The sequence below is a fragment of the Acipenser ruthenus genome, chromosome 8 (genome assembly GCF_902713425.1).
Source record: "Acipenser ruthenus chromosome 8, fAciRut3.2 maternal haplotype, whole genome shotgun sequence".
In the NCBI taxonomy this organism is placed as follows: Eukaryota; Metazoa; Chordata; class Actinopteri; order Acipenseriformes; family Acipenseridae; genus Acipenser; species Acipenser ruthenus.
In genome coordinates, this window is record NC_081196.1 from 60,228,687 (window position 1) to 60,256,649 (window position 27,963).

General features: G+C 39.1%; 1 protein-coding gene across 5 annotated transcripts in view; it reads right to left on the bottom strand.

The window, feature by feature from the left end:
• The window catches only part of LOC131696573 (ecto-NOX disulfide-thiol exchanger 1-like), an 80,894-nt gene that overhangs the window by 52,711 nt on the left and 220 nt on the right, over positions 1 to 27,963 (bottom strand). The window contains exons 1-2 of one of the 5 annotated variants that reach the window (XM_059029398.1): positions 25,857 to 26,256; positions 16,338 to 16,448 (exon numbers count right to left, since the gene is read on the bottom strand). The exons of 1 other annotated variant lie outside the window; for it this stretch is intronic. The gene's annotated coding sequence lies outside the window, so the exon portion shown is untranslated. Of the gene's footprint in view, positions 1 to 16,337; positions 16,449 to 25,856; positions 26,261 to 27,963 lie in introns of those variants that run through there. 3 more of the 5 variants (XM_059029402.1, XM_059029401.1, XM_059029397.1) reach the window with 3 other exon arrangements.

Genomic DNA, 27,963 nt, shown 5'->3' on the forward strand with positions numbered 1-27,963 from the left:
GGTGCTATACACATATAGTGTGAGGCACATTTACCATGTTAGGAAAAAATACATACAAACAAATCAATAAATAAATAAACAAAGGTTGTTATTCTGCTGAACCTGTTTTCCCAATCCTCCTGGTGCCCCAGATCTCCCCGTCTGACTGGGTTTGATGAAACCGTGGGCAGTACCTGTCTTCTCTGTAACAGACGCTGTGGGGTTCTGCAGCAGATATAACACATCTCTATGTCACCTTTCCCCATAACCCAGGGGAGTTACAATATATCAAGCATCCAGGCTTTCCCACCAGAGACCACAGAGCAATAAAACGCAAACAGCGAGAGGTTTACAGCTGTGCAAACTTTGGGCAATCACTGTTAAAAACACAAATGTGTCATTAGTAATTTTTTTGTGGGGGCTCCCTTCTATTCATACCACACATTTCATGGGTTACTTTGTTTTTAGTTTATGCCACCTATTAAAATAAGTTCTCACAAATCTGCAGCGTTAACTCTTTATTTACAACCCTTATTATGGATTATCCAGTAAAACGTTGGCAATAAAGTAGCTGTATCAGTTTTTTTCACCAAGGACAGTACCATATGGCAACAATAACGAGAATTCACTAGCCTGTAAAAAAATATACCTGTAGGGACTTTAGCATGAGGACAAATACCTTTAAAAAATATACCTGTAGGGACTCTAGCGTGAGGACAAATACCTTTAAAAAATATACCTGTAGGGACTCTAGCGTGAGGACAAATACCTTTAAAAAATATACCTGTAGGGACTCTAGCGTGAGGACAAATGCCTTTAAAAAATATACCTGTAGGGACTCTAGCGTGAGGACAAATACCTTTAAAAAATATACCTGTAGGGACTCTAGCGTGAGGACAAATACCTTTAAAAAATATACCTGTAGGGACTCTAGCGTGAGGACAAATACCTTTAAAAAATATACCTGTAGGGACTCTAGCGTGAGGACAAATACCTTTAAAAAATATACCTGTAGGGACTCTAGTAGGACAAATACCTTTAAAAAATATACCTGTAGGGACTCTAGCGTGAGGACAAATACTTTTAAAAAATATACCTGTATGGACTCTAGTAGGACAAATACCTTTAAAAAATATTATTATTATTATTATTATTATTATTATTATTATTATTATTATTATTATTTATTTCTTAGCAGACGCCCTTATCCAGGGCGACTTACAATCGTAAGCAAATACATTTCAAGTGTTAGTATATACCTGTAGGGACTCTAGCGTGCGGACAAATACCTTTAAAAAATATACCTGTAGGGACTTTAGCATGAGGACAAATACTTTTAAAAAATATACCTGTAGGGACTGTAGTAGGACAAATACCTTTAAAAAATATACCTGTAGGGACTCTAGCATGAGGACAAATACCTTTAAGAAATATACCTTTAGGGACTCTAGCGTGAGGACAAATACCTTTAAAAAATATACCTGTAGGGACTCTAGCGTGAGGACAAATACAAAGAATACACTGTGCAGAGCATTATCTACAGAGGGAAGGTTCAGCTGCAGAGAGTCCAGGCATCAGCTGCCAGTAAACACAGACGTTTATGCACAGGGTCCCTGTCGCGTCTATGTTTATTGCAGCGGGTTTATTTATCTGTTGTATAGATTCATGGAAATCGAGTGACTCCACATGTTTGACCCATAGCAGTGGAGAGGAAATGCAGATTAATGATTCACCTGCTGAAGAAGGCTCTGTGGGAACATCTGTTTCAAGGAGCATTTCTAGACTCAACACATCTACACATTATTCATTTTGTATTACATGTATTTGTAATATTTATGTGTAGATGCTGCACTCCTGGTGGAACTCATCTCTTAATTTATATATTAGAATAAAGGCTGCCACGTGGGGAAATTGTGGCTATACCTACATCCAATCGAAATGTTTGTAGATGTTTCCATGGTTACCATAAAAATTCAACCCCGGTCCTACTTTCTTATGTTATTATTAATAACATTGGTGTTGTTGGTATTTCATTATACTTATTTTATTACAGCTGTGTTAGTGTACTTCTCAAACTTTGGTTTTCACACAGAACTCATGCAGAAAGATTTTTTAAATTAAGGGGATTTTAATTTGAGATTACACCTAGCCAGACTGTTACTATACATTATTAAACAGAAAAAGCAGATGTGTTGGCTGAGTTTAAAGCAGGCTCTCCAATGGACTGGCTTGCCCAGCCTGTCCCAGTCCTTTAAATGTTAAAATAATAAAAGTGAAACAAGATGCACTCATTTCATACGCATTAGGGTCCTAGAGGGAGGAGATTGTCGAAGAGGTGCACACACAGGAAGATAGCCACAGGAGTTTTGGCAGCATCAAAGGGTGCATCAAAGGGTTATAGAGTGCAGGGATGAATTGGAAAAATTGATGAATTGGAAAAATATTCTGTAGAAAGACGTCTCATTGCTGGACTTTTTTTCCTAGCTCAGGTTTAGTCAGGTTCCAGCCACAACCCATTTTTTGTAATGTCTAAGCGAAGGGACTGTGAGATGGAACAAGCTAAGGGCAGTTGGGGAATGTAAGTCAAGGTGATTTTTCGTGAGACATTACAGTTGTGGTGAGGATGTGTGTTTGTAACTTTCTTTTTAATGTACAGCTGTGGTCAAAAGTTTTGCCTAGAATTTGAATATTGGTACATACTATTCTTCTTTTATTTAACATCATGTAATCAAAGAAACTACAAAATGATATTGCACCAGTCTGCTGGAAGCCATAATAGTAGTGAAGTATTTCATGTTAGATTTCGAAATGTAACATTTTTCAGTTTTTGTCAGTTTTTCGTTAAGTTTATGGAAAACAAGAAAACGTAACATTATTCATCAGGTTTCGTTCGACTTTATGAAGCAAAATTAGTTCATTCTATAGGGTAATGCAAAATGTTTAGCCATAGCTGTATGTTTAAAAGAAGGAAAAAAACTGTCTAAGTAGGTTTCAATTTAGTCCAGGGTTTGCAGCAAGTCAGTAAAGTTATTATTTAGTTATCATTTATTATTTGGCAGACATCTTTATCCAAGGCAACTTACAGTGTTTTACAATACAATATACTACATATACACAACATTACACAGTGTAATACTAAATTTAGTTCCATTATGAAGTTACAGAAATATTAAGTACAGGCTGGTGTTGTATTATTTTGGAATAGAAATGGATACGGTTGATATGAACTATGGCACTCTGGAAATTGCATACAGTAAGCACAGCAACAAAAACAATTAGAAACCCGGCTGCATTGGGTAGACAGCTGATTACAAATGCCATGTTCAGATATATCCAGGGCTCTACAGAGCAGTGATGACTGGAGCAGTGTGCTCTAATGATTACAACAAATCAGTTGAGGTGCAGAGGAACTGCTGGCCAGCTCACTGAGCGACACTGACCCTGAACTCCTGTAGTACTGTACCTTAGTCCAACCTAGTCATTCACGCTAATCAGGATAAATAATTGTACTGTGACAGGTTTATCTTAAGAACAACACTGTCATCTTCTGTCTCAGTCTGATCCACCTTTCTTAGCCATTTCCCTGCTTCACTTAACCTTCAGTCCTAAGAGCAACACGTCAGCTTCTGTCTCAGTCTGATCCGCCTTTCTTAGCTCAACCTCATATTCCTGCCATTTCCCTGCTTCACTTAACCTTCAGTCCTAAGAGCAACACGTCAGCTTCTGTCTCAGTCTGATCCGCCTTTCTTAGCTCAACCTCATATTCCTGCCATTTCCCTGCTTCACTTAACCTTCAGATGTCCCACTTTCTTCTCCTGAAGAGAGCCTGCCAGCTAAAAAGGTTGATGTTGACCTTTTACCTCCCTTACCTGCAAACATTGTATTACCTTCCATTGGTGGCTGCTGCTGTGGTGCTCTACTTACCCGCTGTTTTGAAAACAGACAAGCAGCTTCTGAAACCCTTCACTACAAACTGAGAATACTGTGCTTTTAAAACAACACTAAGGTACCATTCCCAAAGCTTGTTATTAAACCAAACCTTTTATCTGGTTAAAATGAAGAGCATTAGCATGATAATGATAATTAACATGTTTTTTTGCCTGTTAAAAAGTTTAGCGGACAGATTTTTCCATAAAGACATATGCATTCCGTTCAGTAACAGCAAACAGAATTGAGGTGGTGGCATACTGTAGCATCAGAGCATGCTCTCCTCCAGGGCTCGTTTCTTTAACTTCCTCTTCATGCTGTTAAAGCTTTAACTATTAACAGTCATGGACACAGGTCTACATAATACAGAAAAAAGAAAGATTTGTTAAAGAACCATTTACCTTAAAAAGCCCCCGAGGCTGCATTATTTCTAATCATTACATGAACTCAAATAAAACTGAAATGTGGTGCCTCAAATAGTTTGCAATAAAATGTGGTTGAGCTCAGTAGCAACAGTATTACAATAACATATCTCAGCTGTTAATTAGCTACCACTCTCCTCCTGTGGAATGCTGATTCAGGCACTCGTTCTGGTTTCCAGTTATGGAAATATATCTTATCATCACATGTTAGATGCTTTCCAAAGAAAAGGTAATGGAATAAACACCCAGTTCCTTTTCTCAAGCTTTCAAAAGAAAATGGATAGGAAAAGAAAGAACATACAGTCAGCTAGAGGCAGTAGATGCAAGTCATACTATGATTTAGGCAAACATTATATAGCCACCTGCTTGTTACTTTATTGTGAGTACAATAATAGAGTCTCTAACTCTTTTTTCAGTAGATTTTGTTTTAAGTAACATATGGGACAAAGCTTTTTCCTCTCATAAGAACATAAGAACATAAGAAAGTTTACAAAAGATGTTGTCTTTCCTGTGGTGTGCTGTATTGTTGTTGATGTTTGTATTCCAGTGGGAAGTCCTTGTCTCTCACTGTATTATTTCAATGGTCTATAATCAAAGTCACGTCACCTTTTTATAGATGCTTGGCATTCAGTCCTACATTGATTGTTTTACAGGGTTGAACATGGAGATAACAAATCTCATTAACAGCACAGCCTGTTGGCAGACAGAGTGGCTACAGTGTACAGTGTTATTGAACATATAAACAATTGCAGTTGGTAAAAGAAGACTAATACTGTATCAGGCAGTATGATGTGTAACACTTTCAATGACACATTTTAACCAATTAGACTCACACTGGAAGGAAGCCAATTGAAATACACATTTTTTAAGTGACAATTAAATAATTCAAAATACAAAACCATTGAAATGTTTATAATGTAAAAAATGACCATACATCTTGACATCTGAGCCACAGGGATGTGATTAACCCCAAAGGAAAACATTTTTTATGAATGCGCTGCCTTGACCTACCTAAGAATGACATTCTGGCAGACACTGCACTCTGACACCTGACTCTATTTAGAAACACCAATGTTATAAGCAATACTAGCATACAAAGATTATACCGTTATCCCTCTTTGAAGCTGCAGCAGTGTTTGTGTCCATACAGTAGTGCAGTGAATTGCATTGATGGCCCTTTGTCTGAACTGCACACTCTCCCCCTATCCCTACCATAACACTAGTGGATGTTGAACAATACCTATCAAAATGCCTTTAGACAGTATTGACCTTCAGCATGAACAATCCTTTATTATTATGGGTTTTTTTTCAGGAAAACTGACAAAAACTATTGCTGAGCTAGTGTTGGCTTCAATATACAAGCTCCTCCAGAGAGGCATAATGTCTGATATTTGTCTGGAACGGATTCGATATTTCCAATGTATTGTTCAACAGGAATTTCTATAAATAATATCTACATTTCACTGCTAAGTCCCGATAGGTAACAAGTTGACCTACTGTAATTTACACTTACTTAACTCACTTGGACAATACAAAAAGGGTTTTAACGTAACGTTTGTAAAATATGTATCCTTTCCAACACAGGCTGCAGATACAGGTAGTGGACAAAAAAATGGAAACACCAATGTAAAGTCACTTAATAGGGCGTTGGGCCACTATGGTACCCCGCTCTCTGGAGTTCTCGGCGGACCGTTTTTGATGAAACTGGCTGCTCGCGCCCCAGGTTGAAATTTGCAGTCAATTGATCTGCAGTTTTTTTTCGAATTAATGCACGGATATCATGATCCTGGAGTATGCGCTTCCTCCCACTGTTGCCCTTTGCTGTCTTTCCCTCGGAGTTCCATGCCGACATCACCTTAGACACTGTTGCTCGTGAAACATCAGCAAGTTGAGCTGTCTTGGTCACTGAAGCTCCTGCAAAACGCGCCCCAACAATCACCCCTCTTTCAAAGTCACTGAGGTCTCCTCTTGCAGACATGCCTGGCAAACAGGACTCAATACTGTAACTGTACTGCTTGCCCCTACACAGGTAGTCAGGCACTGCGCAGAACTAAACTCTACTGACACGGGTGTGTGTAGAGTGAATACAACACTGTGCTGGGAAATGGAAGGGAAACCTTGGGCCCGAGGCCCCCTTTGACATGCCTTGTGTCTAACATGTTCTGAACAGTTTATCAGTGTCATTCTCACACTTCAGTCTCAACTGCACCAGCTCCCAGTAATCAATTATTCTGTGGCGAGAGAGAGAGAGAGAGAGAGAGAGAGAGAGAGAGAGAGAGAGAGAGAGAGAGAGACTTCTCTGTGCCTTTAGTAGAAAGCATGCCTCCAGTCTCAGTCGTGTTATTTCAAAGAGCACACTGTCTCTAATAATTATGCTGGTTGCCTCCTGTGCCACTGATTTAGCAGACTTTGTAAAGAAAGCTGAAAATGATTTATTTCAGTTCTGGTGGCACTCCTGGTAATGTCATTATTTTAAACCCTGCAGCACTATAAACTGCACGGTGGTTTTATACGTGGAGTGACATTGGCTCCAGATTCCTGCTGTGCCCAAAGAACACTATTAAGTCTGTTTTGGGAAATTCTGAAAATTGGTTTCGAGAGGAAGGACTGCCCCTTACAAACGTTGCGTCTGATTTTTCAAAGTTGGAAAAGGGGTTCAATAATTGACTAACTTCTGCAATTTACCAAGCTGAGTAAATGTATACTTTGCGTCATGTTTTCCCTGTAAATGTACTATACTCACAGCTAGTGGTTACACAGAGTGAATGTAGGATTTTGAGTACATTTAAATCACCTGTCGACTTTTCAAGTTTGTTAAGAGAATCACATAATTTTATGAACAAATGAACATCATCCCATTCTGGATTATTGTTGTCTGTCTTTCATTGATCACCGCATCACTCCTGCACCTGCACACTGCAAACCACTTTGCCACAGTGTATACACATACAGACAACTATAACTTCCTTGAAAGTAAATAATTATGTATTGAATAATCACCTTGTACAGTAAGTAGTAAAAGTTGCATTCAGTATTGTAGTAATTCATTTGGGTGAATCATAGCTTGATTTTTAGAAAAACGTTATACTGCTCTATCCTCACCGTTCAAGCACCGCTTTTATTCTTTAGAGTAGTGATACCAATCCTACTCATTATTTCATTATTATTTCAACATAAAAAAACACCCACAAATTAATATTAAGGGTATAGTCACATTTTAGGTAGATTTTAAGTAGTGGTCCAAAATACTCAATGTCAAGTTCCACTCTGAATAACTTACCTAGGTTTTCTACCTCTCAAAAAACATCAAATAAACAGGTAACTAACTTGCCCCTTCTTGCGTTCAATCCATTCACATCCGTCCTCATGCCTTTATGTTGCAATGATCAACAATAAAATTAATTCAATTCAAACATCTATGTTGTGCGGGTTTGTTCTAAACATACCATTGATTAATCAAGTCCTTCTTTTTTATGGCAGTGGATAGATGATAGATTCAGACACCAGCAGATGTCAGCTGGTCTAGACATTAGATCACCAACCACATGTCTTCCACAGAAAAGCACCATTCCAATGGGTTTGTGGTGAGACACATGTCTGGATAATGTTTTACACATGCTACACAGCCATAGCTTACTATTTTAATAAGCACTCAATGATGCAAGAAAGTAATAATATTCTTCAACAGGAAACTCGCTACAGTACTAATAGCCTCCAATCAGCATTCCTAAAAATGTAGTTTGTGAAACGAAACAGCAAAGCTTAAAAAAACTAACCAAGATGTTAAAACCTCCACTTCTCTCCTGGTATTAGTGCTGGCAAAATTATCACTGGCCCCCCTTTTCTTCTGTTAAAAATCTTTTGGGTTTCTGTTCGTATTTTATGCTTCAGTTATCAAACAGCAGCCATGTCAAAGACAACCCTGTAGAATGTCACGCTTCTTCCTGATACAGTGCTTCTCGTGCTGTAGCTCAGTCTCAGTGCAATGGACTAGCAGCAATCAGAACAAGCACACTGCCACACAGAAAGAGATCAGCCTGCAAGATTTTCACAAGTATTTCACAAACGGGTATATTCTAAATTAAATTATATAAACAGGCAAAGAACCAAGAGGTCTGCAACAGAAGAGGGGCCAGTGACAATGCTGATAACCCTAACAACAGATGAAAAGATGGAATTGAAAAGCTTGGGTAGCAGTCTTTCAAACAGCCCGTGCAGTACCTGCACATCACCAAGCTTTTTTTACAGCGACGGCTTTAGCTGAATCTTCTCTCTTTCTAATGTATCTGCAAGATTAAGTGCAGGAGAAGTGACCGTCTTACGCCATAATAGCAGTCGTAAATCAAAACACATTTAGCTCAGTACAACGATGGGTAAAATCTATCTATCAAATATAAAGTTACCAAAATAGCTCCGTGATGTGAATTTGGAATCTATTCATACATGGGTTTTTCTTGTCATCTGCCATTTTAAAGTAGTCAGAAACCCTAATGAGCCATGCTAAGAAGAAAGTCTGGAAAGAATTGATTAATCCTGCTAATCCACACTTTTATTGGTTTCCTTGGGGAAACTATGATCTGTCTATACTAGTATGGAAATGTGTGTTTTTATCTGTTTAAGCAGATTGGGTTTTTATCATTTCACCTCCCATTTGGCAGTAGTTGATTACAGTGTTTAATTATTGCATTACATTTAAATGCATTTGGAAAATATATCATCAGAGCCGACACTAACGGTAGGCTTGATTTCCTAAGAAAAGCTGGGATGCAAGATCACATAAACTCAACAGACATGAAAGCACACCCCTCCATCGGTTTGCAGAAGAAAACTCAACCTTCTTTAAATGTTCAGATCTTACGGGGCTGAGGCACGGCTAAAAGGATAATAAAAGTGATACTAAGCAAAGTGATTTTGCAAAATACACTGAAGAGGTTTAGTCTCTTATAGTCTTAAAATTCTGCCCAAGCATTATAAAGTCAGGGGTGAGATTACATTATGCATTCCGACTCAAGCTTCCTTATCTTCTGTAGGCCTGTCACAGTTTTTCACATAATGTGGGTGTATGTGTACTGTAGGCTGCCTGTCTGTCAGTCGGACCATCGGTCTGTTTGTCACACTTACATTTTGACATGTATTAATAGTGATCTCCTATGCTCTTATGGTGAAACTTGTTAAGGTATTCTTGAGCACAGGTTATTAATATACTGAGCATCAAAATAAACGTGTCACTTATATTTGAGCATCAAAAGAAACGTATCACTTATACTTGGATAAAATTCACTAGATGTGATTGAAAAATGACAGATGCAGTGACTTTTAATTGTGCTGATTAACAATTGACATCATGAAGATGCTGCAAAATGATCTGTCGATCTTGGGCAGGTGTTGTGACTCTTGGTCTCCCAGTTCCTAGTGTGCATGTATAAATACAATATAAAGACAAGAGGGGTTTGGAAAAGCACATTTATTTATTTATTTTTTTAAATGTGCCAGTTTAGAGAATAATGGGATAACTGCTGTGTCTTCACTAACTAAGTAGTTAAAACAAAGCTGCTGGTGTTTGTGATTAATCAAGTAATGGAAGGTGGAATCTGCCCTTTGCCTCTTTGAGGCAGTAAACATAATGCAGCCATGTTGCACGCATTGGCACAATCAATGTTCCACCTTGTGCAGAGATAAATCATTGTATAAAGAAACTGCTAAAGGCTGAACCAAAAAAAAGATGCAAGGATTTCAGATAATAAAAGACTGCTTCAATTTTACAACTGGAATATGGATTTCAATTATTGCTAGTATATAAAAAAAAAAGGCTTAGCAGGATTTCCAAGCCAGGACTTTTTTTTTATTGTTATAAAATATAAAGTACTATTGTTAAAACAAATGTATAGTGTGTGTGGGGGAATGTAAGGTTGGGAGGGATGGGAGGGATGCCAGCAATCAGAGGTGTGGCCATTCCCCAAATAGGGAATTTGTGTGAATTGGGAATTGGGGCGTGGCCACATGTATAAAATGAGCCAGAAATCCTTTGTTTGTTGGAGGAGTTTGCGCCGTGCTTTAAATTGCAGTGGCTGTTGTTGAGCCTTGCTGGTAACATCCTGGGCTGTGATGATATCCTGTCACAGGGATATACTGCATGTTTTCAATAAGCTTTTCAGACCACGCTGCTGGTAAAACTGTGGGCCAGGCATTTGTTTTGGATTTCGTTTTTTCTTTGGGAGAGGGGGGGTTTCAGGCTGTCATGTATTTTAGACTTGGAGCTCTGGTATTAGAAGTTGGACAGCTCTGAGACTCAACGCAGCTGGTTTTACTAAGAAAAACCCAAGACTCATTACCAGTCTTGGCCATCATCCAAACTAAATAAAGTAAAATGACTTTATGGTTATTTTTCTGCTCAAGCCTCTCAGAGGAAAGCATCTGTAATCCTTTACCTACAGCTATGGCCAAAGGTTTTGCATCCCCCTATAGAACTGACAAATTGTATTTCATAAAGTCCAGTGAAACGTGCTGGATAATGTCATGTTAACATATTGAATTATACAGTGTGTTGTAGTTTTCCACATACTAAATGTAAAACTGACAAAAAAGTGACATTTTGAAATCTAACATGAAATACTGTACTACTTTTGTGGTTTCGCTTTGTAGTTTCTTTGATTACATGATCTTAAATAAAAGATTTAAATTATGTTCATAGTTTTTTTTTCATTATGTCTCAAAATTGTAGGTGCTGCAACACTTTTGGCCATAGCTGTAGACTGCAGTCTTATCTAGAATCTAATTCAAACGTACAACACTACTGTATTTTTGTTTTTCAAAATACATTCTAAAAAGCAGAACAGGGCAACATAAAATGTATCAGCAACACTGGCCATAGAGGATAAAGTTACTATATATATATATATATATATATGCAGACAAATGTCCTGTACAAACACACTGCCATTCAGTATACAGGGATTTTGATATCATACTGTTCCGTGCACAAGGGCTTTCTGCCACAACAGTCCGAGTTGGTCAGCTTGACACTGGGCTGTCATTTTCGCAGGAGAATAATGTCAAGTCCTACAATTCCAACTGTACCTACTGGCTTTTGTTTAGTTGTGTTTTTTTCAAAATTTGAAATGAAAATGTTTTTTGTACGTTAAATTATAATGATCATGTCATTTCAGACACATGAAAGCAATGGAATTCTATACATTCAAATTGTCACGGCAAATACTGTATCCCCAAAGTCTGGTCCTGTTATTTTCTGACGTGCCTCTAGAGGCACAGCTGCACTTGCAGCAATACTGTGGTCTTAGCATCTCAGCCACTTCTCTATTAGTTCAGGGTGCTTAACCATTAGCTTAGCCAGCAGGATAATTCACTTCTTAAATTCTGTTCCAATATTGATAAAGGGTTATATCACCACCCATTTAACCAGCGATGCCAACCTTATTAAGTATTACCAAACATAATGGTAACACAACTGAAATGTGCTTCATTTTTATTTGCATCTAAGAACATGACATTTCCACACATTGTATATGCATGACCATCTCATATCCCTTCAAATGCAAAAAAAAAACTATATTCTCTCTAATTGGCATGCATTGCACAGGTGAGTTCATAAGAAGGTACTAGATATTCCACTGTTTTCCACCGAAAAGGCAAGCATTAAGCCTTTGTTACAGTAGCAATCACTTTATAGGCAGATCCAACCCAATCGAAAAGGCCAGCCAAGTTCTGTACCCCTGTGACACGATTATGCAAATGTGGAATATTCATGTACTACAATGCCAGCACTTGCTCACAAAAAATAGACCGATTTTTTTTCAACAACAGGAGTAAGCAAGTCTGTTACCCACCTTTAGGCATGTCAGTGTTAAAACAGGTCAAGTGTATTTTAAACTGATTGTACTGTAAACACATGTTCCACAATCTTCAGATGACATTATTAATTATTATGAATGAATCATTCAGCAGACGCTGTTATCCAAAGCGACTTACAGAGACTAGCGGGTGAACTATGCATCAATGCACTATGCATCACAACTGCTGCTGCAGAGTCACTTACAATAGGACCTCGGTTTTACGTCCCGTCCGTATTTGAAAGAGATTGAAGCTTGGTAAATACATTAATAAAAAGTTCATATGTTATCCTTCACTATCAGGATAGTCCACTTCCTGTTTTGTACATTATTAAAGTCATGTTTTCCAGTGAGCTGTGTTCCTGCAGTCTGGCTGGGTTTATCTGCCATCTCCCTCGTGACATGTGTGGGATCGTGACCTGTAGGCTGACCTTTCTGGAAGTGTTTTTGTGGGGTTTTTTTCTCATTCCAGATCGTCACCATTTTGAAGATCATGAAAGGCATGCTTAGGTTTAAAATCTTCTCACGTCGTTTCATCTTATGAACTGGAATATGACAATAAAATATGAATGATCACATTCACTTTAATCTCTTTAAAGATCCAGTATCATAGTTTAACCTTCATAGTGTTGCACATGCATTGTTTTTCAATTAGAAACAATATGTTTCCGTGCTGTGCTTTCCCATTCTCTCGTTTTGTTTTCACAAGGCTGCATGAAATCAGGATTTACCTGCAGCCTTGTTATTATAATGTTGTAGCCATAACAACAATAATTACAAAAATAAATGCTATTCGGTTTCATTTCTTGTTGACACAATATACACAAATATATTGTCAGGGATGGTTTTCAGAGTTGGTTGATATTTAATTCATTCAAACATCTTTTCTATTGTTACAGTAACATAAAAATGAATGAATGAATAAATAGCCTAAACAAAATGCTGGAATGGCAGTTCAGAATGACCAGGCTTCTGGTTAGGAACCGGGCGCGAGATGACAACCCAGCACACGTTCTGACATCGGCTCACAACCAGAGCCGTCTTTGTGTTTAATTTACTGTATACAATTACCATTGCAGTAGGCATATTATGAAAATTTGAAGATGACATTTGAGATCAGTTTAAGCTAGAAAGCCATCATTTGTATTAGGAGAGGGGCAACCCCTCCTGGATACTGGTCACAGAAAACAATCATTTGTATTAGGAGAGGGGCGACCCCTCCTGGATACTGGTCACAGAAAACAATCATTTGTATTAGGAGAGGGGCGACCCCTCCTGGATACTGGTCACAGAAAACAATCATTTGTATTAGGAGAGGGGCGACCCCTCCTGGATACTGGTCACAGAAAACAATCATTTGTATTAGGAGAGGGGCGACCCCTCCTGGATACTGGTCACAGAAAACAATCATTTGTATTAGGAGAGGGGCGACCCCTCCTGGATACTGGTCACAGAAAGCATACAAATTGCTGAATCTGTGCAACTGTGTGAATGCAGAGCACAAGCTACCATCTGCTTTTTAAAAGTGACTCCCTGAATGTCAGTGCTTCATATTCTCCACACTATCTCAGTGACCTCTCCTTGCATCGGCCACCAAAAGACAGTCCTAGATATACATACACATTGGCCTAGAGTCTATGTTTTACAGAAACATGTGTCCATATGCAAAATGTATTACATGTAGTGCAGATTTATGACACACTGGTGCATTTAAATATAGGACAGATTCGCAAAGCTCTGGAAGTCTGCATTGTTGAAATAGTTAATCTTAAGAAATGTTTTCCAGTAAAACCCCTAGAAATTCTGCTTATCTACAAATTACAGAAAATCTATTTCAGTCTGTCACAATGTAAAAATAAAAAGTACTGTATTCTCTTTTTTAAAAAAATCTGTTTTCATTCAAGGTAGAAGAGCATAAAGGTTAGAACCAATTTAAAAAATGTAATTTAGGCCAGTGTCAGCATATCATTTTTGTAAGTCACAAGTTAAACCCAAATGGCATTCAATTACAGGGCTGGCGGTATAAGAATGACCCTCACAGAGATAAGGGCAGCCTGGTCCTGTCATCCCATTCTCCTTCTGTCACTGTCACTTGCCTTTTATCAGGGTTATCAGCAGAGATAATACTCAGTGGTTTTACTATAAATCCTCAACATGTGCATTTTAAATGAAGATTTAAACCTTGCAAATCAACAGAAATACCAGACTTGTGAGGGGTTTAAGTAAATTGATTAGGGGCAGCAGTGTGGAGTAGTGGTTAGGGCTCTGGACTCTTGACCAGAGGATCGTGGGTTCAATCCCCAGTGGGGGACACTGCTGCTGTACCCTTGAGCAAGGTACTTTACCTAGATTGCTCCAGTAAAAATCCAACTGTATAAATGGGGAATTGTATGTAAAAATAATGTGATATCTTGTAACAATTGTAAGTCGCCCTGGATAAGGGCGTCTGCTAAGAAATAATAATAATGTACTACAATTGTTTTTATTTATTACTATTATTATTATTAGTAGTAGTAGTAGTAGTATTAATAACACCTAGTTCTTCTTTCTTGTTTCCTCTCTCGTTTGTTCAGTTGTGATATGCTGCATGGATGTATGCCTCTGTTATTTGTTTGTGTTTTGTCTGTTGGGGAAAGATTTTTTTTTCATGTACAATACAGGGAGTGCAAGAGACTCTGAGCCTGTGTGAGGTAAACACACGCTGGCCAAGGTTGCCAAGCAACACCAGACATCAGTCTGCCTAAAAAGCAGGGGTACTTGCCTTCCCAAAAATGTGACATTCTAAGTGACATTTCAGTTGAAAAGTATTTTGTTCTTACTGGTGACTAGAAGGACATTTCTGATAATGCTAGTTTGTATCCCACTAACAATATCCTGTTTCTGGATCTCTGACGGCCTTGAAAGAAGTCACATTCTTAAAAGATCCCCACAGGGTTAAAGACTGGGCATCTCATGCACTCAAGCAGGGAATCACAGCTTCAGCAGTTTAACTGAGCCTGCATGGCCACTGGACGCGATCAGGTAAGCAGGGTCAACGCTTCTTCAGTTTTGCTTTCTCATAATAAGAAAGTGTTGTTTGTTTTAAGAAGGCTAAGCATTCTCCCTTGTGTACTCTCCCAACATTCACTTCTGGTCTCCTTTGGAACCCTTTCAGTAAGTGCCCTTGGGTTTGCTTTATTGAACCTCGCTGTACTTTTGCAACAGTTCAGCAAGTACTAGTTTCTTTGAGGAAAGGGAGAGCTGAGTTTTCATGAAGTAAAAGGAAACTCAGGGACACCGGCACTACTGCCACAGACAAGATAGACCTTAAAGCAAGATAAAAAATCCCTGGGTCACTGACAAAACCCAAGACAATGTGGTGCCTATTTGCCCCTGTTAATATTTGATGCATTTCTGTCTCTTAAGTGCTTTAGTCAACCTGTAAAATCAGCCCTCTTCCAGACTCCCAGTCACATTACAAAGCATTGCAATGTCTTCTAAAAGCTCTTTTCTGTTGCTTCACTGCAAACAGCTGTTTATGGGTGGAGCTTTCTTAAGTGGTTTGCAAATCTAACAAACCTGAGATCCTTCGTTGCTGCTATTTATTTCCTCTCAGGTATTTTAGCAGTTATTTTTACCATGAATATTTCTCATGCTTTACCCGTCTACCTACCACATACTGTAAATAATAATGCCTTTCAAGAGCCAGACTGCCACACACATCACACCCCTAGAGTAAGAATGCTATTGTCCTATTACCCCCCTGTGACTGGGGTGTGCAGAAGACAGTCAGGAGCCACAAGAATGGAGTTTAAACACCGGGTAGGGTGCTTAAAGATCCTCAGCCTGCTTATTCATATATACAAAAAGCATTATAAAATAACCACATAAAATACACAGTTCCATATACAAGTTATTACTCAGCAATGCAAATCCACTTAATAGTGCAGGGCCTTGTAACCCCTTCACACACCCAGAACCAGATAACCATACAGTACACAGTATACCATACTGCATCACAGTCCCAGAGCCAGTGCTGCTTCACACACACAAATATACGTACTGTGTAAGTGTCAGAATGCAAGTGCAGTATGTCACTGGGTGATATATCTGCTCACTAAATTATGGGTTTTTCAGCAGTTTTGGAAAAGCCCTTATCATGTTTCTTCTTTATTTTTTTTACCTTTGATTCAGAAAAAGCCAACAGTAATCGTTTCTTCCTTTGAAAACAAATGTTCTGTTCTTCCCGGATGCTATTTCTCTCTGTCCCGCTGCTTCAGGCGATAAACTGCGTCTTCCAAAAAAAACAAAACAAAAAAAACCGTGAAAAAACTGATACCTGGCCAAACCATCAGCGCTTCAGATAATCTGCTGGGATGCAATGTTCTGCTTCTTCTGATCTGCTGGAGGCAGAAGCTGAACCGGTTTTCAATGATTCTGTTCAATAATTGCACTCATTTGTGTACTGACATCCAGCGCATCGTTTGCATGCTGAGGTATTTATGCTTATTTTTAAATTATGGACCAATGATTGCCTACCTAGCATTTCATTTCCAGGAGCAGTTCTGCATCTGCCCAGTTTGACATCTTGATGGTCAAGAGACATATCCGAGGTCAGTGAATTAGTGGCTGAACTGGGATTCTAACCCCAAGTATGGTGCATGTTCCACAATATGCAACACAGTATACATCATCAGCTGGCTAGACGTGTTTCAAAGCTTTAACACAGTTCAGAGGTTTAAAACCATAAAGTCACTAAAAGGCCAAGATATTTTTTACCACATTGAGACTCAACTGCTGTTATTTATATTACACTTGGGCAAGATTCTCAGGAGATTTTTACGCGAAATGTGACCAGATGATCTTGAATTGGTTAATTTACACCTAATTTGATATTCGCAGTAGGTCATTTGAGCTACAGTAATTGTACTGCGAAAAGGAGCCAATTTGTCACACATTTATTTTTGTACTTTTTACCCAGATATTCATGCTTTTTCAAACAACCTAACAAACGGACCAAATGCATGTTACTAAAGTGTGCTCTTTCACCCAGAAACCCGTCATAAACACCTCTAAACTAGAAGAATGTTTGTCTCACATGTCAAATCACACCAATGCACACTTGCAAATGATTATACTCACAGATCTGTGTGGGGTCTGGGGTTTGGGCCTTACCAGATTGGTAAAAATGTTTGTATTGGTGCCTGATTCATTCCATTGTGAGGTTGAATACACATTTTCACATTAATCAAAACAGGCGAGCAACTGCAGATCAATTGACTGCAAATTTCAACCTGGGGCGCGAGCAGCCAGTTTCATCAAAAACGGTCCGCCGAGAACTCCACAGAGCGGGATACCATAGTGGCCCAACGCCCTATTAAGTGACTTTACATTGGTGTTTCCATTTTTTTGTCCACTACCTGTACGTTAAAGCCTCACAAGCTGCCATAGAAACAAACAAAATTCAAGCATCCAAACAAAGTAACCCCAGAACCACAGTCAGTGTGAGTGCTTATTCTCTGAGATACTGTGAGCCATTGAAGGTAGGTGTTTGAGGGTATTGGTTGTGCTTATTCTCTGAGATACTGTGAGCCATTGAAGGTAGGTGTTTGAGGGTATTGGTTGTGCTTATTCTCTGAGATACTGTGAGCCATTGAAGGTAGGTGTTTGAGGGTATTGGTTGTGCTTATTCTCTGAAGATAATGTGAGCCATTGAAGGTAGGTGTTTGAGGGTATTGGTTGTGCTTATTCTCTGAGATACTGTGAGCCATTGAAGGTAGGTGTTTGAGTGTATTGGTTGTGCTTATTCTCTGAGATACTGTGAGCCATTGAAGGTAGGTGTTTGAGGGTATTGGTTGTGCTTATTCTCTGAGATACTGTGAACCATTGAAGGTAGGTGTTTGAGGGTATTGGTTGTGCTTATTCTCTGAAGATAATGTGAGCCATTGAAGGTAGGTGTTTGAGGGTATTGGTTGTGCTTATTCTCTGAAGATAATGTGAGCCAGTGAAGGTAGGTGTTTGAGGGTATTGGTTGTGCTTATTCTCTGAGATACTGTGAGCCATTGAAGGTAGGTGTTTGAAGGTATTGGTTGTGCTTATTCTCTGAGATAATGTGAGCCAGTGAAGGTAGGTGTTTGAGGGTATTGGTTGTGCTTATTCTCTGAGATACTGTGAGCCATTGAAAGTAGGTGTTTGAGGGTATTGGTTGGTCTTCATCACCAGTGTGTTATCATCCAACACTACTGGGGGTTATTTTAAGGACTCATGTTGTGTAATTCTGCAGTGATAGTGTCTAGATCAATTGCTTGTGGCTTTGTAAAGTTTCTTCTTTGTAAAGTGCATTTCTGCTTGTTTTTCACTACATTGACTGAGTCACGGTTATCTTCAAAGTGCTCTTATTTTCCCGGTTGTCAACAAACATTTGAATGTTGTAAACCGTGTGTTTAGGTTATTATGCTTCCGTCTCAGTCTGGCTTGTTTTGAATGTTGTAAACCGTGTGTTTAGGTTATTATGCTTCCGTCTCAGTCTGGCTTGTTTTGACAGATGTTTCTTTTTGATTGCTGCTAGACTGGAGAAGAAGAATCTTTAATGTTTGGATAAAACCAAACATTAAAGATTTGCCAGCTTAATTATTGTTATTCTTCAACAACTGATAAAACAATCAATACCCTTCATCTAATATTGACTCCAAAAAATAGAATAGCAATCTACTCTTTATGATTCTTTTTTTTAGCTTTTTTAGATTTGTGGATTTGTCTCTGAAGTCTTAGCTAAAGCAGCATACATATATATATTTTTTTAATTTGCAGAAGTTGCTCTATATATAGAATTATATATTGGCTGCAGTGCATTGTGACATCATAAACCACGAGCGCCGTCTCTTTTCGTAATGTTAAATTGCAATAACAAGTGTTGAATTCAGAATAGTACTGTAGCAATCTTTAAAAAGATGCCACTACAGAGAAGCCAAGGCATGTAGCTCAAGGAAATGCAGCTCTTCATTAGGCAGCAGTCCCGAGCCCTACTCTCTGACCAGAGCCTCTCTGGGGAAGCACCATATAGTATTCAACCCCCTTTCAGTTCACAGGAAGCAGTGTTACCCCTGCGTAATGAATGTTCCATACCTTAGTATTTCATGTATCGATTCCCAAGGCCTGCTTGCATTGCATTGCCTGTGTCTATCTATTCCCGTTTTTCTGAGGGTAGACGGCAGGATGTTTCACTTCCCAGTCACAGCCATCTCGTAAGGTCCAGTGGGACTGCTGTTCAAAGCATGATACAGCACATTATTGTCCAATTTTAAAATAAGAATGACTACAGTTTTCTATAGTAGCGGTTAAAACAATATCGTTTACTACAGTATAATGCTACTGTTCTTATAGTATACTAGTACATGGTAGTGTTTCAGACACTTATAGAATACTATAGGAATGAGAGAATCATACTTTATATATGCACAAGTTTACCCTATTCGCCTAATTTATTTTAATGATCTGTATAAATGTTTCGGTTAAGCGTTTTTATATTTAAAAGATCTGTTAACAGCTGCAAGGCCCCACCCTTCAGATAAGGCCAGGGATATTCAATGCTCCAATAATGAGTCTTCATCTGATGTAAAAATGTAATAACCCTCTGCTCTCAAAGTCTGTTTGCTGAGGCAGTGCTTTTAACTGTGTAACAACAGGATTGGAATACAAAATCAGAATCACAGTAAAAACTATAACTGAAGTAGAAGCTTCTGTTAGGAATAAAAGCTTGCATACTTCACTATTTCTCAAGGGCACAGAACATTTCCATAGAACAACTTTTGCCAAGACATTTGGAGCATGTCAGTGTTTCTACTTTCCCTTCGACAAGCATTGGAAGAGTATTGCACCTTAATGGTTAAGTGTTGTGTACTATTACTTGTGTACATTTTCATTTTCAAACATTTTCTGACTGCACTTCAGTCATGTCAGTATTTCTGCAATACTGTAGTAGTAATTGCGGTCAGGAGTTCTATTCTTCCTCCAGATTCCAACAGGAACAGCCAGAATAAATAAATAAATAAAAGTTAACTGACAAAGTACGGAATTAACAGCCAAAATGAAATCCAATTCCAATTGCAAGTTTAAATGCAAAAGTATACATGAAATGCAAAAATTCAGAAGAATTGGTTTTGCTCCCTCCCTTTTTGAAAGAAAAACAAAAATGAACAGAAAAATGTGCTGCCTTTTCCAAAATATGTACTGATACAAAGGATACCCTCTCTAGAGCAAAAACACAGAGGCAGGCGGCAGCAATATACAGATCAACAATTAGATTGAAATCTACCAGCATCAAGATCTCCCTTTAACTGACTCGTGCTGTTGCAGGACTGGATCTACGGTATACCCAACTAACAAAAAGACAGGGCGCTTCGTCCTTCTGTTCAGATGCTCCAGTGCCACTCAAATATTAAAAGATGCCAAATCACATTCTGTGCTGAACATCACAATGAAACGTGTTATCGGTTACAGCTGTACAATAAAGAAAACACATTAAAGTTAAAGAAGAGAGCTGCGACTGAAGGCAATATCCCCATCCGTGATAATCTTAACAGTGGAAGGAACAGCACACAACCTTATCTTTCTTCTGTGCCACAAAATTCATCATTCATGTGGAGTGAAGAAAACAAGGTGAAAGCGAGTGTAGATTGCAATCAACGATACCATCATCTTCTAGCATCTGAACAATAATGATCTTCAATCATAATCAAGCTTTGACGACCTTCTTGGAAAATGAAACACTCATTATGTTACTGACAATGCAATTTGCAAAAACAGGGTTAACAAAATGTTTTCCGCTGCGCCCATGCATGTTGAACCCCCCCCCCCCCCCCCCAGGACTAAGAAGAATAAGAGTGGGCTCGAAATACTAGAAACTATTTGTCTTCAGTGCGTTATCACTGAACCACAGGTGCACTGCAATAAAGGGCTGATAATGGAAGAGATTTCTTCCCATATTCCTATCTGCTTCAGCTGGGGGAAAGCATTATTTTATAGAGAATAATGAAAGTAACATAGCAGTGGCAAGTGGTCTTTAAGCATGCTTCACAGTACTTATTCAATAGAGGTACCAATGGGATCTTATTATACAGCTGTTCCATAACCTCAGTTTCCTGAGCAAAAATGCATTGGATGTCGTCCACAACATTCAAACATAATGATGAAAGCTATGAGTGGTTAGAAACTCTTAAACAAGGAAAAGATTTTGGAGGACATACATATATATATATATATATATATATATATATATATATATATATATATATATATATATATATATAATTAGGCTTGCTGAATGCTGGCACCACTTTTTAATGTGGAATTAATCACAGAGGCGAACACAGGTTTGGTTGATCCGTGTGCTTATATTTTGGGTCTTTTCCAGGTTGAAGGACATCAAACGGAAAACAAAAAAATATATATCTTGCACGGGAGTAGTTAAAAAAAAAAAACTATTCTCAAGACAAACAAACAAAAGGTTCCAACACGGCTCTGTCCTTCTCTCCTCAGGAACGATCCCCTGTCTAGTGACTGCTCAGCCTTTTTATATCACTGGGCTGGAGGAGATGCTTGTTAACTGCATCGGCTACAGGTGCTGGCCAATTGAGGCAATCACTAATCTATTCACCTTAATTAACGTCCCTAAATATGAGCACCTGTAGCCCATAGCCCACTTATCTCCTCCTGATCATTGCAGGCTGGTTCCAGAGCTGCCAGTGATCCCTCCTGTGCTGTTTGCTGAGTCTGGTCAGCCTCTCTCCGGCCCACCATGTGCACCCCCTGCGGGTTGGCCTGTGAGATGGCTCAATATATATATATATATATATATATATATATATATATATATATATATATATATATATATACATATACACAAACACACAATAAAAAGGGAAGATGGGGGAAGTAATATTTATTTTGATTTATGATTTTTGTCTGTATTTTTATTTTTAATTAACACTGAAAAAAAATACTTGAATTTGCAAAACAAAAATCTTCAGCTAAAAAGCTCCATGTAAACAGATGTGTATGGAGGCTAAGCAGTCAATCAAAGAGCTCAGACCTAAATCACCTCTTAATCAGATGTGTATGGAGGCTAAGCAGTCAATCAAAGAGCTCAGACCTAAATCACCTCTTAATCAGATGTGTATGGAGGCTAAGCAGTCAATCAAAGAGCTTAGACCTAAATCACCTCTTAATTCAGTGGTGTATGTCCTATACAATAAACATCCAGAGTCTTACTGTGTTTAGCATTCTGCTGTTCACATCTTACCTCCAATCCTGAACAACAGGGCTGATAAAGAGAATATCAAGAATGACATCCTGTAAAGAAAAGCAGCTGTACCCACAACCAGAACTGTTATTAGAGTAAAGAAACTCACCAATACAAATTACAAACGAGCTCTGCTGGTGCATCTGAAACTCAGCGCAGCTCCACCCACAACCAGAACTGCTATTAGGGTAAAGAAACTCACCAATACAAATTACAAACGAGCTCTGCTGGTGCATCTGAAACTCAGCGCAGCTCTACCCACAACCAGAACTGTTATTAGAGTAAAGAAACTCACCAATACAAACTACAAACGAGCTCTGCTGGTCCATCTGAAACTCAGTGCAGCTCTACCCACAACCAGAACTGCTATTAGGGTAAAGAAACTCACCAATACAAATTGTATTGTTACATCAAAATCAATATGTAGCATTTTAAGAAAGCAGAGAGTTCCAGTTGTCTTCAACTGGAGTCAATTAGGTGAGAGACCAAATGGAGAGTAATAATCAGTTTAAAGACCCGGAGCAATAGAGGGCAGAATGCTGAACCTTGTTATTAAACACTGTTGTGTGTGTGTCAGCCCTGAATCTTGTTATTAAACACTGTTGTGTGTGTCAGCCCTGAATCTTGTTATTAAACACTGTTGTGTGTGTCAGCCCTGAATCTTGTTATTAAACACTGTTGTGTGTGTCAGCCCTGAATCTTGTTATTAAACACTGTTGTGTGTGTCAGCCCTGAATCTTGTTATTAAACACTGTTGTGTGTGTGTCAGCCCTGAATCTTGTTATTAAACACTAGTTACTAGGTAACTAGTAGGGGTTTGATATTTCTGGGGACTATAAAACATTAAAGCAATGTCCCTCAAAGTCTTTTTTAATACAAATGTTGTCCGAGTTATATTTTTCATAAAAAAAAAAGATTTTGTCTGTCATGAACATCATTCCTCTATAAATAAAGCCCCTGTGAAGTGTGACTAGATCATCGGCAATTTGAATTAATACAGTCACACTCCAATTCAAATTAATACAGTCACACTCAAATTTGAATTAATAAAGTCACACTCCAATTTCGATTTCCGTGTCAAGACATCAGAAAGAAGCGCCTAGCTAAATGTTTTCATGACACTGAAAGTGACCGGTTTTAATATGAGGCTTAAATATATATATATATATATCAGGATTTGATATACAGTGCATTTTGTTTTCAAGGTTATTACAGTCAAAGCCAGAATTCTGCCCAGTAGAGCATCACGTTTCATTTCCTTTCACTAACACACACAGTAGCTGGCACTGCATCGTGAAATTAATTGGGTCAGTTGTACTTAATGTTTACTCGATTGCATCTATTGCTCTAACTTTAAATAAATTCAAAAAAATATATAGAAATAAGAATCTCAGAATTTATTTTTATTATAACAATGTATGCCAAGAACAGGTTGACAAGCTCTCTGAACTGAATCAAGAATGATCCCATCATGTTTATAAATTCTACAGCAGCCACTCAAACACAGAGCCATGAATCCGATACAATTAAAGGAGCAGCTGAATGCATGACTGCAAGTGAGATACAATAAAACAGAAATCCACTCTGGGGGTTCCTCTGGTGTCAGTAACCTGCAATAGCAAAGCTCGAGAGCTGTTTAAATCCCACCAAGACCCCTACAGTTATTCACCAGGCTGCGAGACATTGGTTTCATGAATCTATTCTAATAATAGTTCCCACACTAAGCTTTGCTTCTGTAGATGGCATGGCTTGCTGTAGTAACAGTCAGCCAGTACAAGCTTGTTTGTTCAGCTGTCAGAAAGGACTGATTTCTAGGTTGCCAACTTCAATGCATAGCTCTACATAATGAACCAACCCTTTTTAACAACTGCGACTGCATTTATAGTTATGCTAACAATCCCTACTGCAGCTGACACAACCATTCTGGACAGTGTGGTATATGTGCACTACATTGTATAGTGCATCTACTGAAAATTACTGAGATGTGGAACATGATTAAACATACCATTAATATGATACCTTTTCAAAATATTCTTGCATAAAGTATATTTGGAGAAACTAGCTGTTAAGACAGAAGCAATCACAGCGCCGTTTTTACAGACGGATCCAGACCGTTAAACTAAGGAATACACATCTATACCGAATGCACCAGAGACAGCGCACCGCATGCTAACCTGCATCAGCACATAATGGAGCCACGCAAGCCCTGTGAAGCAGGCAGTCAGCAGGCTCTCTCCTTGGTGCTGATCCCGTTTCCCAGGTGACGTCTACAACAAGGGAGTGCACAACGGGGCTTTTTTTTCTATTTCCTTGAGTCTCATTATCTCACCTTTCCTAATTGTTCGTCTGCGCTATGGCTTATTTATTCTTGTTATAACGCTAACACGATCTGATGTTTATGTTAACTTTAACCCTACTTTTTAGCGTTATGTTTAATGATCGCTCATTTTCACTTGTGAGTTTTTTTTCTTGCCTTGTTTGTAACTACAGCCAGCTTGCGGTCATGATTCAGTAGTGAACAGCGGTCAGTATTTCCATCATTAAGAGTAAGACGTTGGTTTAATCCACCCTCGGTTAATAGTCCCGGCTGTGACAGAATATATTCGATGTATTCTTTGTTTTTAATCAAGGCGATCACATTCACTCAGATGTCACCAGTAGTCCATGTTGTATTACTTGTATTGTAACACTTGAAATGTATTTGCTTACGATTGTAAGTCGCCCTGGAGAAGGGCGTCTGCTAAGAAATAAATAATAATAATAATAATAATAATATTGCTGGTTTGCTAACGCCATTCAGAAAGCTGACGCATCTTGGGTCCATGTGAAAGGCGTTAGTTAGTGATCTGTCTTAGATGCTTTTTTTAAAAACGATTAAAATTGACAAGTTCCGTTTCTAGAAGGGTTTCTGATAATGATTGTGTGTTTCCATGCTAAGCTTTGTTTTTCTTATTTACCGTGAAATGCATCTATAACATGACTGCGTTGCATTATTCGCACTGACGTGACATTATGACGTGTGTGAAACATTTGTTCAGGAGACAATAAGCAGCAACATAAATGGAACAAGTATTTCAAAACAAACATGTGTCCAGAGATGAGCCCTCTCCACGAACAGCACAGGCTTCTATTCATTTTAAGTTCGAGTGCCTTTTACTTGATATCTTAAGTAGTGTTCTGTTTTCCCTGTACTTTTACTGTCAATGTAATCACGTCTATGCGTGTAAGCATTTAATAAAGGATATACAATCAGTTCGCATTGCCTGTTGTATACGATTAGGAATACCGTGCATCTTCCCTTGCTCCTCAGACAAGAGAGCTGTGCGTTTCAGTGTCACAGCCTGAACCTCACATGAATAGTGCGCGCACACACACTCACAATACAGTATTAACCTTTCTTACCTTGAGAAGTTGTTTTCCGGGATGTATCTTGCAAAACTGCTATCTGACCTCTTCTGTTGTGTTGGTGGAAATAAAATGTATATCCTGGGATGCCAAAAAGAGCGAGTGCGAGAGCGCGTTGCTGCCGTCTATCCTGCCTTTTCTCTTTTCAGCTGAGTTGCATCTCAAAACCGGGCTGTTTGTTCCATTTGCCTAGGACCGACCGAGGCGCGCGACACGCATGGTCGTGCACGGCGCGGGCTGCCTCTTAACTCAGAACGCGCAAGGGAATTCCAGGTGCAACAAACGAGCTGCAATGATTACTCCCTTCCGACATCAGCCTGCAACGGCTAACTGGCAAGCTAAAAAAACACAAAATACAACTGGGACCAGTAACTGACAAACATGGCGTTCTGCCCTTGCCACCAGCAGAATATACAGTACACCACTCCCCCGAGAGCACGTCTTTTAATTGGTTTTATTATTATCTTCATGTAAGGCAGCAGACGGTCATAGTGATCTGGTGCGCGTGAAAGCATGGAACCTAGGCGTGGAGATGATACCCTTAATAATCAGAGAGGAAGAGCCACATTCAAAAAATGCAGTTACGTGTGAAGCAGCATCCACATTATTAAAGAGACAGGTTTCTGTTTTCACCCTGAAACAAGTTAAATTAAAAAATAATGATTAATCTAGGAACCGATTTGAACTTTTTCGCAAATACACAAATATGTGATCAACCTGTAGCCCACAGGGTTTTATTTGTGTGTTTTACCGCAGTGTGCAGCCACCCTGCATTGCATCAACCACCTATCCGTGGGGATTCACCGGTGGTGCAAAATTATCTTCATAAAATCAAGGGGGGACTTGTCCCAGTGGGGTAAATTGAAACACGTGTCAGGGGCCCACACTTCAGTGTGAATGGGATGGCTCTCACACCACTGAATATTTCGGTTTTGTATTCATGCCAATGGAAACCCTGCCGTTTGTTTGTATTATATACAAGCTGCTTCCTGCAGGCAAGACAGACCCCTTTGAAACCTGTGCTCAGCTGGTGGCTTGTACAGGGATGTTTAACACAGAACTGACCCAAAAGCAATGATTCTATTGGCCATTATAACACGACCTGCACAATGTAGCTCTGGTGTGCACCGCCCGAGCAGCCTCGTTTTTGTGTGCGTTTCAGGGTAAGCGCATGGCTCTAAGTTCACCAGCACAGTTGGTATTTTTTGTCCAGAAGAATAGCCTCTACAGATTGCAGAGGGCTGTCCTTCTGCCACAGTGAAAACTGTGTATATGGCCAGAGAAGGCAGTGTAGTTAGTTCTAGTGCCTTCCATACATTGATCTACTTCACACTGGGTCCTAGCCAAGGATTCTTCAATATAAATGACTGCAATAGCCGACAAACACCATGCTGGCAGATCCCTTGGGCCCTGTGACTGCCCGGTCACAATAGTAGTAGGGGGTTGTTCTGGTGGGGTCTGTGTAGGACATGGTTCATACAGTCATTCTCATAACCAGCTTGTGATGGCAGTGAGCAGTGAAAAATGAATGCTTTATATTTGGGTCAGGATCCAAACTGATAAAAAACCTTAACAGACAGGAGTAATTAAGGGAGTAATTAAGAGAGTAATTAAGGGTTAGACATTATTTGATTGGATTTTCAAAAGCGTCTTTACTATCACAATTGTCCAGTGATGTGTTGAATTGCTTATGCTGTGATTATTTGATTTTTCCCGAAGCAGCAAATCTGCGTGATCATTTCAGATTATACACAGATTTCTCCGTTATTTGATTAGCATGTTCTACTGTACTTGCTTTGCAGGTAGCTTTGGCACCTTTTGCGGTGATACTGAGAAAATCCATATGCTTGTATGTGCAACTGACAGTGTTTTAACCAGATGCTGCTGACTCAAGAGCTAGCAGGCAGCACATGTGTCTGGAGAAACACAGATGTTTAAATGCTGTCTGGAGATGTGTGCTACCATTCAATACCCCAGTGTGTGTGTGAGAGAGAGAGAGTGTGTGTGAGAGTGTGAGTGTGCCACCTGCTCTGGTAAGATTTGACCCCCCCCCCCCCCCCCCCATCTCTTGCCTGAGCTCATTTGATAGAGATTTCACTTCAAT